The 13,763-nt window shown below is 36.4% G+C and overlaps 1 protein-coding gene and 1 long non-coding RNA gene across 2 annotated transcripts in view; one reads left to right on the plus strand and one right to left on the minus strand.

The window, feature by feature from the left end:
* GALNT15 (polypeptide N-acetylgalactosaminyltransferase 15) overlaps nucleotides 1-13,763 on the plus strand; it is a 143,706-nt gene that overhangs the window by 99,788 nt on the left and 30,155 nt on the right. The gene's annotated exons all lie outside the window — the stretch shown is intronic.
* On the minus strand, nucleotides 1,303-10,087 carry LOC146788841 (uncharacterized). Its single transcript, XR_014969994.1, has 3 exons — nucleotides 10,058-10,087; nucleotides 2,752-2,967; nucleotides 1,303-1,587 (listed from the first exon to the last, which is right to left on the minus strand). It is a non-coding gene; the product is annotated as an uncharacterized LOC146788841 (long non-coding RNA).

Here is a 13,763-nt window from a genome sequence, read left to right on the forward strand (position 1 = left end):
TGGTCTGTACAGAGCCCTACCCCACCTTGTAAGGGGATTCTAGAGTTTGGTGGTTTGTACAGAGCCCTACCCCAACTTGTAAGGGGATTCTAGATTTTGGTGGTCTGTACTGAGCCCTACCCCCCTTGTGAGGTGATTCTAGAGTTTGGAGGTCTGTACCTAGCCCTACCCCATGGTGAGGTGATTCTAGAGTTTGGAGGTCTGTACAGAGCCCTACCCCATTGTGAGGTGATTCTAGAGTTTGGAGGTCTGTACAGAGCCGTACCCCCGTGAGGGCAGTCCAGAGTTTGGCAGTCTGTACAGAGCCCTTTGCCCTACAGAAAACAAGCATTTGCAATGCATTAGGTCTCGCATTAGGAAAGTGTGAGCAGTTGGCATTGCTATTAATAATGCAACACCAGCTATTGGCATTGTAAATGATAATGGCATGACTTTATGTCTTTGTTTTATAAAATAGATTAAAAAGGCATTGTCATGAACACTGGCAATATTTTAAAATTTAGCAAAAGCGAGAACTATTGCATTGCAAATGCTTGTTTCAGTACTGCAGGTTTTTTTAAAGTTGTAGTCAGTATTCACAATAAAATCCATTTTATCAGCGTTGCCAGTGCTCCTTTATGTTTAATGCCATAACTGAAACACAATCTTCTAAGCAGATTACTAAATAGCATCTCCAGCCCCGATCACAATGTCTCACTTCATGCTGGACAGTGGTCATCCTGTTTTCATGCAGCGTCAAGACGGGGTGAACTAATGCACTGACAGTGTGTGAGTGCAGTGTGTGAATGCAGTGTGTGAGTGTAGTGTGTGAGTGCAGTGTGTGTAAGAAAGAGCAGTGTGTGTAAGACAAGTGTGTGTGTGTGAGACAGCAGTGTGTGTGTGAGACAGCAGTGTGTGTGTGAGAGACAGCAGTGTGTGTGTGAGAGAGACTGCAGTGTGTGTGTCGTCCTGAGAGCATGGTGTGTGAGAGAGAGCAGAGATAAAACAAGCATTGGCTACGACAGTCATCGCGATCACGATCACTGCAAAAGCAAAAGTGATCGCGATGACGCAGTGCTGCTGGCTGGCCTAGTGCATGCACGCGTGCAAGCTCACGTGTAATGAGATACTTATTGCTGTTGTGCTATAAAGTGTAACATACAACAATATAATTGTTTTTCAAAAGAAAATGTTACAAACGAAAAAAAGTTTTAATGCAAAGTTTATTTATTGCAGTACAATATTTCACAATGATTAACATATATTAAATATTTACATATTGAAAATGCGTTGTTTATTACTAAGATTTGTTGTCCTTGGCAATTTAGGCATGGTTAATTGTAATCATTTCCTCGGTTGTAATATCTTTTATTATTTCAATAATGTTTCCATTGCAAAAAACTGCTTCACATGGTGTATAAGAGCATCTGCTAAGTCTTCTATATCTTCATTAAGCATAAACCAATTGATGAGAAGTGTATTGCTTATATCCATTGATTGGAACGTGTCCGTGTTTTTAACTTGGGTAGTAATAGTACTTATTGTTCCTTCCATTTTTTCTATGCCATAGATTTGAATTTCGATGGTTTCCGGTGGTGGTTCTGTTACCTGTGAATAGAATGTAAAGAAGTATTACTAATCTTGTTAATGTTATTTTTTTTCCAGTAAGTTAGTAAAAGAGTTGTAGAGGGGTAGCATAGTGTTATAGGGGTAGTAGAGTGGTAGCAGGGGTGTAGTATAGCGTTATTTGAGTGATAGTGGGGTAGTAGAGGATTTGAAGGGTATTAGATATGTTGAAAAGGGTTTGATGTTTATAATAGAAGTAGCATATAATTATAGGGTTGGAATGAATGTTCAGTGTACAAGAGTGTTAGACATGTTGAAGAACATTAAAAGAGTGTAATATTGTTAATTTTGTAAATTAGAGACAGAGATGTTGAAAGTAGTAGAGGTAGTGGGGTATAATGGAGGTTGATTTGTGTATGCGAGTCAGTGTAGTGGTAAAGGGATATAAGATAGTTTGAGGACTAGAGGGTTGGTAGAGTGGTAGTGGTGCAAAAGAGGGATATAAGTTTGTTAGAAGAAGGGTATTGGATTAGCTGAGGGGTAGAGTTGTAAAACTGTGTATACGGTGGTATAAGAAGTGTATAGGCTTTTAATTTTTTTTTACTGGCAGTAGAGGGGTCAAAAAGTGGCTAAAATTGTAAGTGGAGTACTATAGGGGTTGAGAGGGGGTATTGTAGTGTTATAGGGGCAGTAAAGGGGTTAGGGGTTAGAATATTGGTTTAATATTAGAATCTATTTGATGTCTAGAGGGCTAAAAGGTTAGAAGAGGGATCTAAAAGTCTTATTGGGATAGAGGTGTAGAAGAGGTTCAAGTGGCAGTATAATTTAAAGGGGTATAGTAAAAGTATATTACAGGGTTAGAATGCTTTTTGCGTTGTAACTGATGTGTGGAAGAGGTGTATCTGTTCTGAAGAGTGGCATAAGATGTTTAGAAGAGTGTTATTGTCGGTGTAGTAGTGTCTAGTGTTATTAGAGGTGTTTAGCGTTATAAGAGTGGTATAGGGCTGGAGGGGTAGTAGAGGTGTAGAGGGGTATTAAAACTGTAGATGGTTGTAAGAGAGTTAGAATATGTTGTGATGTGCATCAGCGATGCCGATGTTTATAAGGTTAGACGAGGAATTGAATCTTGCTACAAGCAACCGAAGTTATATTTATTGAAGCACTCCTGGAAATTGTCTTGCCACTGTTTGAAATGGTTTTACTCACTTGTATTTTGCTGTGCCTTGTTGAATTTAATATTTTCTCTCCATTGAATTCATGTACAGTGACATGTATTAATGTAACCTATTCTCCGATGTTGGTTTCAAAAGTTGTAGCCTCTCTCCATAATGTCACCTTTACGAAATCCGTAGAGTCTTTAATGGTGATTGATTTAATGTTACCTCTTTGCCCGTTGATGAAGACTGTCTTAATTTGTTCCTCCTTTGAAAAAAAAACATAATCAAAATTGCCTTTGTATTCATATCGAGTGTTAGTGAGGGAGTTTGTGAGTTATTAACGTTAATAGTTCATTATTTATGCAATGTACAAATTTGTTAGTAGTTGTTCCTAATGATTGATTTAATGTTAGAGTCTTAGCTGTAGAGAAGTTTTTGATTGATAGAGTTAGTTCTTGCTAGTGACCGATAGTTTGTGTATTTGAGTGAAAGATATATAGCATGTAAAGAAATTGTGGTAGAGAGTGAGCATTAGAGAGCGAAACTTTGAATTAGATGTATTTGTATCTAGTTATTAGAATAGTTATACATAGTGAGTGGTATAGTCTAACTTTTGAAGGGATTGGCTTTTGGATATCTATGATGATGATGTATGGCTTGATGATTTAGGGTTAACTGTTAGTAGAGGAATATTGAGTTAGAGGCATATTAATGTAAGGTGTGTTTTATATTTACTTCTGCAATAGTTCCTCAAACAGTCATAAGGCTTTTTAAGCGTGCTTCTTTTACCGCCTTTATAGGTGATGGTGGTGGTGCTGGCGGTTGCAAGATTTGTTCTGCTTGTTTGACTATAAAGTCTGATATTGGCATTGCATTAAATTTTGTTATTTTAGTTTGTTTGGTTATGAGTATCGAATTGTTTTTGATTAAGAAATTGCGTATTAGGAGTCCATTGTTTTCTTTAATTTGACTGTGCATTTCTCCTTGATAACATGTAGCTTTGATCTGTCCAGTTGCATCAGCTAATGCCAAATGAAACAGGACTTTGTTTTCTTGTTTAGCATTTTTGTAATATGTTTTTTCAGAGCACTTTATAACGTTGACTCTGATTGGTTTCTGATAAGGTTTGTTGTCTTCTGCTGGCTTATTAATAATTTGTTGAATAGTCAGCATCTGAAATGATAGAAAAGTTAGTAGCATATCAAATTGATACCCATAAAGCCTTATGATCGCTGTAATAAGATTCTAATGTCCCATAGTCTTGCAGTATATCACTTGTGTATATGTGGTCTAATAAAGTTTGGTAGTTCGTTGTGTAACTGTCTATGACTTGTATGCATCCTAATTTTTTGTTAAAGAACTGAAGAAGTTCATTAGTGGCAGTATTGTTATTTTTCAAATCGACGTTAAAATCCCCCATAATGATGTATTTGTAGTTTTGGTAAAATTTTGTTATGTTTATAATTGTTTGCAATAGTGATTGTATTAATACATGTGGTGGTTTGTATATGATTACCAGTAGGTAATCGTTATTATTTATATGTAATGTGAAATGTATAATGTCAATCCCTTGTTGTGTTTCATAAATAGGCAGAATAAAAATATCCCGTTTGTAGTAAAGCATCATACCATGGTTTGTATTTTGTGCATGGAACTTATCAAATATCATATGCTGATAATGTTCTATTAAAAAATCTAAGTGTGTTGCCTTTTTTGTAGTGTTTATTTCAGCCAAACAAATGATGTCTGCTCGTAACATGTTTCTATCGGATAACATAGATCTAAAAAATTTCTGAAGTGACCGTATATTGTGTGGGATAATATTAATATGTGCATTGTATTTTTGTAATTGTGGTACAGAAATTTCTAGTGGCATCTGTGTTCTTAATCTTTCCATTTCTAAATTAACTTTGGGATGCACTATAATTTTGTCCTCCTTAAAGTTCAGAATATATATGTTTTCTATTTATTTTGCTCTGGTTAAAGCTACATAATGCAGATGATGAATTTTACTGTTACTAAAGTGTATATACAGTGGTTCTATAGTTTCTCCTTGTGTCCTATGGATAGTTCTTGCCGATGCTTGTCGTAATGGAAATTGTTTGCGTATAATAGTAATAAACTTTTTAGTATATTGGAAATGTCTTGCTATAGGATGTACTGGTGTCCATGTATCCAATATTTGTGAATGATATAAGTGTTTATTAGCTTCGCGTGTCATTTTACCAACACTGTTATTATCAAATGCTACCCATACAAGAAATGGAGTATTATTAATGACTTCAACTAACTCTACTAAACCTGAAGCTCCATTTGTTAAGCCGTCATTAACATCAACATTACAAGTTAAATCATAGCGTAGCTTTAAAGCTATGTGTAATGTGTGTGCAAGTCCCATTGTTTTGCTAGGATCTTTTGGTAATTGTTTAAGTATAGTTTCTTTCACTTTCTCTGCAAGATCTGAAATGACGGTATCTTTAGCTATTGTTGTGAAAACTGGATATAGCTGGCTATGTTGTTCTAAAATGTTTTTGTTGATCTCATTCACTTCTAGATTAGTTGACATTATATATGGTATTATTTTGCTAAGGCTGGGATTTGGTTGTATTTCTCGCAGCTTTATATCAGAAATATCTTTTTCAGTATGTTTCCCCTCTCTTAATCTGTTTAGTAATTCTGCAAATTGAATGTCATTCTTCTGCCGCATTATTTTTGTCAGTTCAAATAATTTAAAATGTTCTACCCATAAGTTAGTACTTAAAGGACCATATGAATGTTTCCCTTCCTCAAAAATATAGCTGTCGAAAACTGGTTTTAGTTGATAAAAGTCTCCAATAGCTAAAACTGAAATACCTCCAAACGGTTGAGTAGAAGATTTTATTTCTTGTAGCCTGTTATGCACAAAATTGAACATATTTCTTCCTACCATAGAAATTTAATCTATAATTAGTACTTTAGCATGCATCATTTGATTTTGCAGAGCAGATCTATGTTCATGAGTTAGTGGTTTATAATTCATACTTTGTGAGACAGGTATTTTAAAAGTGCTATGTAGTGTTTTCCCATTAATATTATGTGCTGCTTTGCCTGTTGGAGCTGTAAGCAATATATAAATATTGTCTGGATTCTCACCAGCTTTTGTATTATAATAACGTACTAATGTTTGATATAATGCAGTGATAAAAAAGCATTTCCCAACTCCTGCTCCTCCTGTGCGAAAAGTATAGCATGGAGTGTCACTAGTTTTCAACAAGTGCAAATGATGGTAAACAAAATGTAATTGTTCCTCGGGTAAATTATGCATAAGATCATAGTAATTTTCATCTGGTAAAATAGAATTTGTTAGGCTTTGTTCTTCAATAATGCTTCTAATACCTAAATCTAATGACATGTCATATATGATTGCCTGTTCGTTAATGTTAGCATCAGTGTAATATTTGGGCGAAGGTTTTCTAAATGGTGAGAGAGGAGGTGATAATAGTATTTCATTAGTGCTTTCAGCATTAATGTTTGCAATCTCCCCATGATTACTAGTATAATTTCTTAGTTGCATATCTACAATGTTTTTAACTTGTACATACCTTTCATAGTATGTGTTGCTATTTAATATTATTTTACTTTCGTCCCTCCAGGGATAGTGAAGCATTAATATTTCTCTATAACAATTTTCAGGGTCATTGTTTTTGTTAAATCTGCAGTAACGTATAATTTTACTACGTGGGCGCTTCTTCAAGGTATATTTTGTGTCTATGTGTATATTTTCATCTTCATATTTTCTGCTTTCTATTTCTTCATCATCTGAACTGTAAAAATCTGTTTCGATGAGCAAATTTTCACTGTCATTTTTCTCTCTTAGAAATTTCCTTGTAGGAGTATAATTATAATGTGACGCATAGTCAGCTAATGTACATTTCTCTAAAATGTTAGGCCGTTTGCAGTATCTCACTATAATATTCTCACATTGGATGTCAATGGATGTATCTGGCAAAGCATTGATAGTCTCGATATCTCTCATTAAATAAGTTCTTTTCTTAGGAGGGCTAGTATTAATAAATACAAATGAGCGTGAACATTTCCTTAATGGATTTGAAGAATGAGGTAAGCGGCTTCCTGCGCACTTATTTCTGTACAGTTTAGAAATGTGTTCCTTATGTGTTTAAGTTGTTCCTTTACATTAGTATTGCAATTTACTTCTTTAGCAGCTTGTGCAATGAGTTTGCTTATTCCTCTTTGTGATTTATTGATATATGAAATAATGTAGACAGCACAAGCATAAGCATCTAATATAAATTGTAAGTCAATGTTTGCTCCCCAAGACTCCAAAATAGTACAGTTATAGTTATTTATAAAACATTCTCCTGGTGTTCTCTTTAAAAAAATTGTTGTCTTTTCCAGTATTGACCTTATACTATTCATATATTGCTTATTATCCATTTTTATCGCGTCTAAGAAGTCATTAAAAGTTAACGCATTAAAATTAGGACTAATCATAGCTTCATGGATAACTTGGATATTTTCTTCCCATTGTTTATCTGTTTCGTTATGTGGTAAAGATTCTAGTACTATTGTGTCTGACATTGGATATTTAGGATATTGATATTTGCATGTTCTTTTGTTTTTCCTTCTACAGTTTTTGGTGTGCCCATGCATTTGTAGAGAAATTAAATCCTGTAATTGTGGCTTTTGTGACTTACTACATGTGACATGCTGATCAATAAAGCTAATTACTTCCTCTACGTTTGCCACACCGTATATTGGAGCATTTTCAATCCATAGTAATGCATGTATATGTGGTGAACCTCTTTGTTGAAATTCTACTCTGTAGAAGTAATCAACTACTTTCCCAATGGGATTACTTTTATGCATTAAAACACAATTAAATAATTTCCGAACTTGATAGTCAAAATGCCTTGCACATGTAATTGGATCTTTTTGTATTAATTTACACTTAGTTTCCCAAGGCATCTTTATAAACTCTTCTTCTGTGCATTCTTGTAGTTTTTCAACTCTTAATAGTATATTTATTAAATGGTGCCATTTAGTTTCTGCTGCAGATAACGTTAGAAAAAAAGTTGGTATCCCAAGTTGCCTGATCATGGCAAACAGATCCTTTTTGCAACTTTCCCAATATGGTGGAGAACTGCGTATAGTCTTTAATATTTTGTAACCTTCATTATACTGTAGGATATCCCCCAAATTATATTTAATGTCTTTTGCAGTAATCCTTTTTCCACCGGTAAAATGTTTCCGCAATGAAATGTTAATTTTACCTTGGATTTGTTTAATATGTAATTTTTTTAGTTTAAATAAAACATTCGTTATCGATTTATCTACTCTTCTATCACAACTTCTTAATTCCCATTGACAAATGGTACTATAATGTACAGGTACATGTCTATCTTTATTGCTAGGTCTTCGTTCACCACAAAAAATTGATGGAAAAGCTAAAAATTCTGAATCTTTGTCTTCATATAAACCTCTTGGTGTGTTATGTTCTGCTGGTGCTAAACTTAAGATATTAACAAGATCAGTGGTAATTGCTTCGTTTTCTAACATAGTATCTAAATTTCCTGCTTCTCTGTTGTCTGAAGTATCTGAACAATTATCTGTTTCAGATGTTTCACTATCCGTGTTTCTGGTGGTATATACTCCCAATCTGGATTAATAATGACTCCATAGTCATTAAACATGGCACTATTGTTTGCTAGCCATATAGCTGCTTGTTTTACAATATTTGGTCTAACATTTTCAAAATGTGTGTATGATTTGTTAGCTAACTTCCTTTTTAATTTGACCGGAATTGTCATGGTGTCATTAATTTGCCTTGGTAAAACAGTAATGGTTGTCATAACATCGGCAGGGACATTCACAACTGCACCTGATAATGATTTTTGAAATCCCCTTGCTAAAGATCGAATTTGAAGGAAAGGAATTCTAGGAGAAACTAATCTTTCTTCTAAATTATGCAAGTGTAATTGCGTTGGTACATTTGGGAACTTCATCCTGTTTAAGAAAGAACTTGGTGGTATTTTATCTTTAAGAATGTAAGTATAGCAAGTTCTACAAATATAGTTTATTTTGTTGCTACTAACATTACATTGGACAAATATTTCCCGTGTGCAAATAGTTTGTGTATTTAATAAAGACTGTTTATGCCATAATTGATTGCAAATAGTACAAATGTACTCTGGTCCATCGACTATAACTTTATGGAAATTAGTAATTATTCCCCTAATAGTTTGTGCGTTTTTTTTCCTTGTTTTATCGATCCTGACTACAACACACCTTCTTTTGCTTGTCCCGAAATGTTCTGCAGAATTAATAGGACCTTTTTTTTGCTTGTTTTGACACTAATTGTACCTCTACATTTATAACATGTTCCGTTTGGTGATTTGCTTGTACTGTGGAAACTGAATTGGCCGAAAGTTGTGAATACTCAAAGCAATTGGCATTACTTTCATTTGGCATTATTGCTATATCTGGCGAAGAAGTGATAAATGTATCTTTACTTTGGTATAAATTTTTTTCTGTCTTATGTACATAAAGTCTTTCTTTTTTGTCTAAATCGGTCTTTTTGCTGTTTTCCTAACTGCCTTTTGTAGTGATCTCTTCATAATGGAACATATATCTATTGGAGTTAATTCAAATGCAACACATTCCTCAGACGGAACTTTAATGCAGTGTGCAAGTTTTATAATGTAGTCAATTACTCCTTCCAAGCTTTGTATTTCAATAGTAATGCACGTCCCATTCGGTTGTGGCATTCCTTGGTTGTCCCTGCTATGTGAATCAAATACAAAGTATGTTTGCGTATATTTAAAAATTGCAACAACATATCCACTTATACAAAGTAGTATGCCACAATGCCTATTGATTGTTAATCCTAATGCTGTTCTAAAATCAGGATATAAACGTTGAAGAATGTTACCATAATAAGGTTTCCTTAGCGTGATTGAATAGATGTTGTTGTTGTGTTCTATATATTTAGGTAAATCATCAGGATACATAAGTGTTTCTTTGTTAATGGAATGCATTTCTCTATATAAAGCATCTCCAAGGTCCATAATATAATGTAGATCATTCGAATTCCATGTAATAACCAGTTTATAAACACTATGTAAAATTGCAAAAGTACTATTTGGTAGACATTGTTTGCCTTGTGACTTGCTATCAAATTTCTCATTACCTTGATGATAACCAGCCTGTAAAATCTTATGCATATTATATGTATTGGTGTTATGTAGTAAGTGGTATAGATCAAATCTGGTTATTACCCCTGTGATGAAATAGATGTGTTCCACGCAAATACTAAAAAAAATGTTAAGCGTTTGATAAGTATTAATGAATTTGCCTACCTTTTTGTTTGGTTGCGTATTCTCACAGCAAAGCCTCTGTTAAAGAAATGTGAAGAAAAACATTAAGAAGATGCAACTTTGTTGTTGATACCTAATAAAAAACCATTAGTTATGAATTGCATTTTTTTGGGGGGGTGTTGCTACGTGTAAGTGTTTTTGTACAAAAAAAGCTTTAGTTTTTGGGTGAATTGTTCATGCTGCTGAGTGATGCTGTGTTGGCGCTGAGTTATGCTGTGGCATCACTTGGTGATGTTGTGGTAGCCCTTAGTGATGCTGTGGTAGTGCTGAGTAATGCTGTTATGGTGCAGACTGATGCTGTGGCGGTGCAGAGTGTGACATACTGTGTTTGCTAGTTACAGTGGCACAGGGGTAGAAGAGGGGTAAAGGGGTAGAAGAGTGGTAGAGAGAAGTAGTGGAGTAGTAGAGGTTCATAAGAGGTTTAGAAGAGGTGTAGAATAGAGGTGGTAGAGGAGTGCTATAGTGTTAGAGTGGTAGAAGAGGGCTACTACAGGGGTTGTAGTAGTGTAGAGGGGTAGTAGAGTGGTAGAGGTGTAGAAGAGGGGTAGTAGAGGGATAGTCGAGGGGTCTAGGGTTATTAGAGGTGCTGCTGGATAGTAGAGCGGTAGAGGGTGAGAAGAGAGTTGGTGTAGTGGTAGTAGAGTTTTTGAGGGCTAAAAGAGTTGTAGTGTGTTAGAAGAGGGGTAGTAAATGTGTACAGGGGTAGTCTATTGTTTTTTTTATTTTTGGACCTTATAATTAGTTGTCTATTGTGCACAATCTCCTTGGTGCAACCCCATCAACATAGTAAGTTCCCCCTAACAAGGCTTTATCCCTCTGTGAATGCTTTTGATGCCCAAAATAATATGGTGCTAATTGTTGGGACCAAAATGTAGGAGAGGCATAGAGGAGAGCCAAACAGCCAACCAAAGGCACCCACAGCACAATATTAGAAGCAATGAAGGGGCGCAAAAGAATGTTGTAAACATGTCAAACGATGACGGTAGTGGGCTTCAGGAAGTATCGAGTTTGCTTGTTGACAATATGTAGACCATACTAAGAATCCTAGGGCAATTTTGTTCCAAAGTAGAAAGTCCACAATGCACTGTGACAGTTAAGTTTGAATAGGAACAGCCCATTATTCACCTATTTTACACTTGTGAATTCCATAGCTGTAAATAGCATGTTATTGAGAATTATCTTAAACATTATCCCTAGGGATAAGCCAGCTTTAAGACCACTTGTGATGAGATTATCAGTGGTGATATGTTGTGTACTGCAAGTGTGACAGCTTTGAACCCTTCTGAGTTACAGGACATATATATGTCCAATAAATGTAATGTTATTGTGAGGTAAGGAAATGTCTGTAATGCCAAAAATCTAAATGGTATTTTTAAACGTGAGAGAATTCTCCCCTTTCCCCTGTTATAAAATGTGTTAATGGTGCGCGATTTCTATTAAAAGTAAAAAGTAACTTTTTGCTAACAACGAAATATCACGCATTATTGCAATTAACAGAGGATCAGCCCTGCTGCACGTGTTAGTTCAAAGACAATTGAAAGAGAGGTGAATTCTAGATTGCACTTACGCGCTTTCCCCAGTTTGGCTCTTAGCGACAGACGTGAAAAAATTAACCACGCTTCAAGAGGCACGCACGCGCCACGTTACGGACGTTTGTAGTAGGGAATGGGGAACGCCCACTGTTGTATCAGCTGCCGGATCGTGCTGTGTTCTAAAAACGTCTAACGATGGAGGAGAATGGTGTGGACTTCGCAACGGGAGAGGTATGTGTGGAGTATGTTTTCCGGCACGGAGAGTGTTTTATTTTCTCAGAAATGGAAGTTATATCGGTAAAGGGGAGCTGTGTGCGTGTGTTTATGCGATGTGAATAGTGTTAAATTATTTTCGGGCTGAAAAGTTTCGGGCACTTTTGAGGAGTGTAAGGGCTGTTTGTTTTATTGCTGTGTAGGTGTGGTTTTGGGTTCTGTACCCAGCGTTTGGAGGCTAGTGGTATGTGCAATGTGTGAGGAGCTTGGTAAGTAAATGTTGTACTGTTAACTTGCAATGAATTATGTGTAGTGGCGAATTGGATGAAGTAAGAGCCTGAAGGTTGAAAGAGCGTGTAAGCAGGGAGGGTGAGCTTTTAGCGTGATTAGATGTGTCTAAAGCGGTTTGTGTAAGTGTTTTAGTCGCGGACCGTTGTAGGCTAAGCAGCTGTGGCCCTTGCATTGTTGCCTAAACATAACGAAAGTAATGGAGGTGCGTCGGAGTGAATGAAGTAAGTGAAGTTGTATCAAATACGCCTTGGAGCGAGTTAACTGTGTCCCTTGAACTAGCGCATTGAGGGTGGACAGTTGTGAAGTTAATGTGGAGAGTGTGTTTAAAGTGTGAAATTTGTAGAATATTTTGAGGAGTGTTGCATGGGACTTATAGGAAGGCAAGGTGTTAGATAGTGAAGTTAAGAGTGAGCGTGAACGTGGCAAAGCTAAGAAGTGTACGCGGAAAAGGCATTTGGAGTCTAGCGGTATGTGCAAGGGGTGAGGAGCGTTAAAGGTGATGATACAGCGCAAAGAAAGTAAATGGTATTATGCTAGCGTAAAATGTATTGAGTAGCGGCGAATCCGATGAGGTAAGGCAGTGTATTTTCCAAGGGAGGGTAACCAGTGAGGGTGTGCATTTTGTGTGTGGTAGTGTGTAGAAACTGGTTTTTTAAAGTGTTTACGACGCGTTTAAAGCGAGTTAACTGGCCATTAAAGTAGTGCGTTGAGGGAGGGCAGTTGTAAGTAAAGTGGGAGAATGTGGGTTACAGTCAAAAATGTGCAAAGTGGCCTTGGGCAAGGTAGTTTGAGGGCAACGGGATGTGCAGCGCATGTAAAGGTGAGGAGCGTTCGTCCCGATGCAGCGTCCGTAAGTAGTGAAATGTAACCCGAATTTTTAATGTATGAAAGATGTAATGTAAATGTATTACGTGGAGTTGAGGAGGGTATGAGGTAAATGTGTAATTTTTTAAGTGATTGTAAATGATAGTTTGAGCTAATTTTTGGATTAGTTGAGTTTGATGGGGCAGTGATGTGAAGAAATTACGAGGACTGTTGCATGCGACTTCAAGGAAGGTAAGGGCTTCGATAGTGAAGTTAAGAGTGTCCCTGAACATGGCAAAGCAAATACGTGGACGCGTGCAAGGTAGGTGGAGTGTAGCGGTATGTGCAAGTGCTGCGGATCGTTAAAGGCGATGAGGCTGCGCAAAGTAAGTAAATGGTGTACTTCTAGCGTAAAAGGTATTGTGCAGCGTCGAATCAGATGAGGTAAGGGAGTGAATGTTTTAACGGAGAGTAAGCATGGAGGGTGATCAATTTCCGTGTTGTAGTGTGTAGTAAGCGGTTTGTGAAAGTGTTTTACGACACGTTTAAAGCGAGTTAACTGTGTCTTAAAGTAGTGCGTTGAGGGAGGACAGTTGTCTCAAGTTTAGCGGGAGAGTGTGGCGAAAGGTGTAAAGACTTCGAAGTGGAGTCGTGCAAGGTAGGTTGGGTAAAACGCGATGTACAACAGACGTAAAGGTGAGGATCGTTATTTGTGAGCCAGCGGCTCCGAACAGTTAATGTGTTATGTGAAATGTGTTTTTGAAATGTATAATGTGTAATTGACGAGGGTAGAAGGTAAGTGTCTAAATTTTGAATGTGATTGTAAAACATAGTTTGTGTATCGTTCT

Source organism: Triturus cristatus, chromosome 10 (genome assembly GCF_964204655.1).
Source record: "Triturus cristatus chromosome 10, aTriCri1.1, whole genome shotgun sequence".
NCBI lineage: Eukaryota > Metazoa > Chordata > Amphibia > Caudata > Salamandridae > Triturus > Triturus cristatus.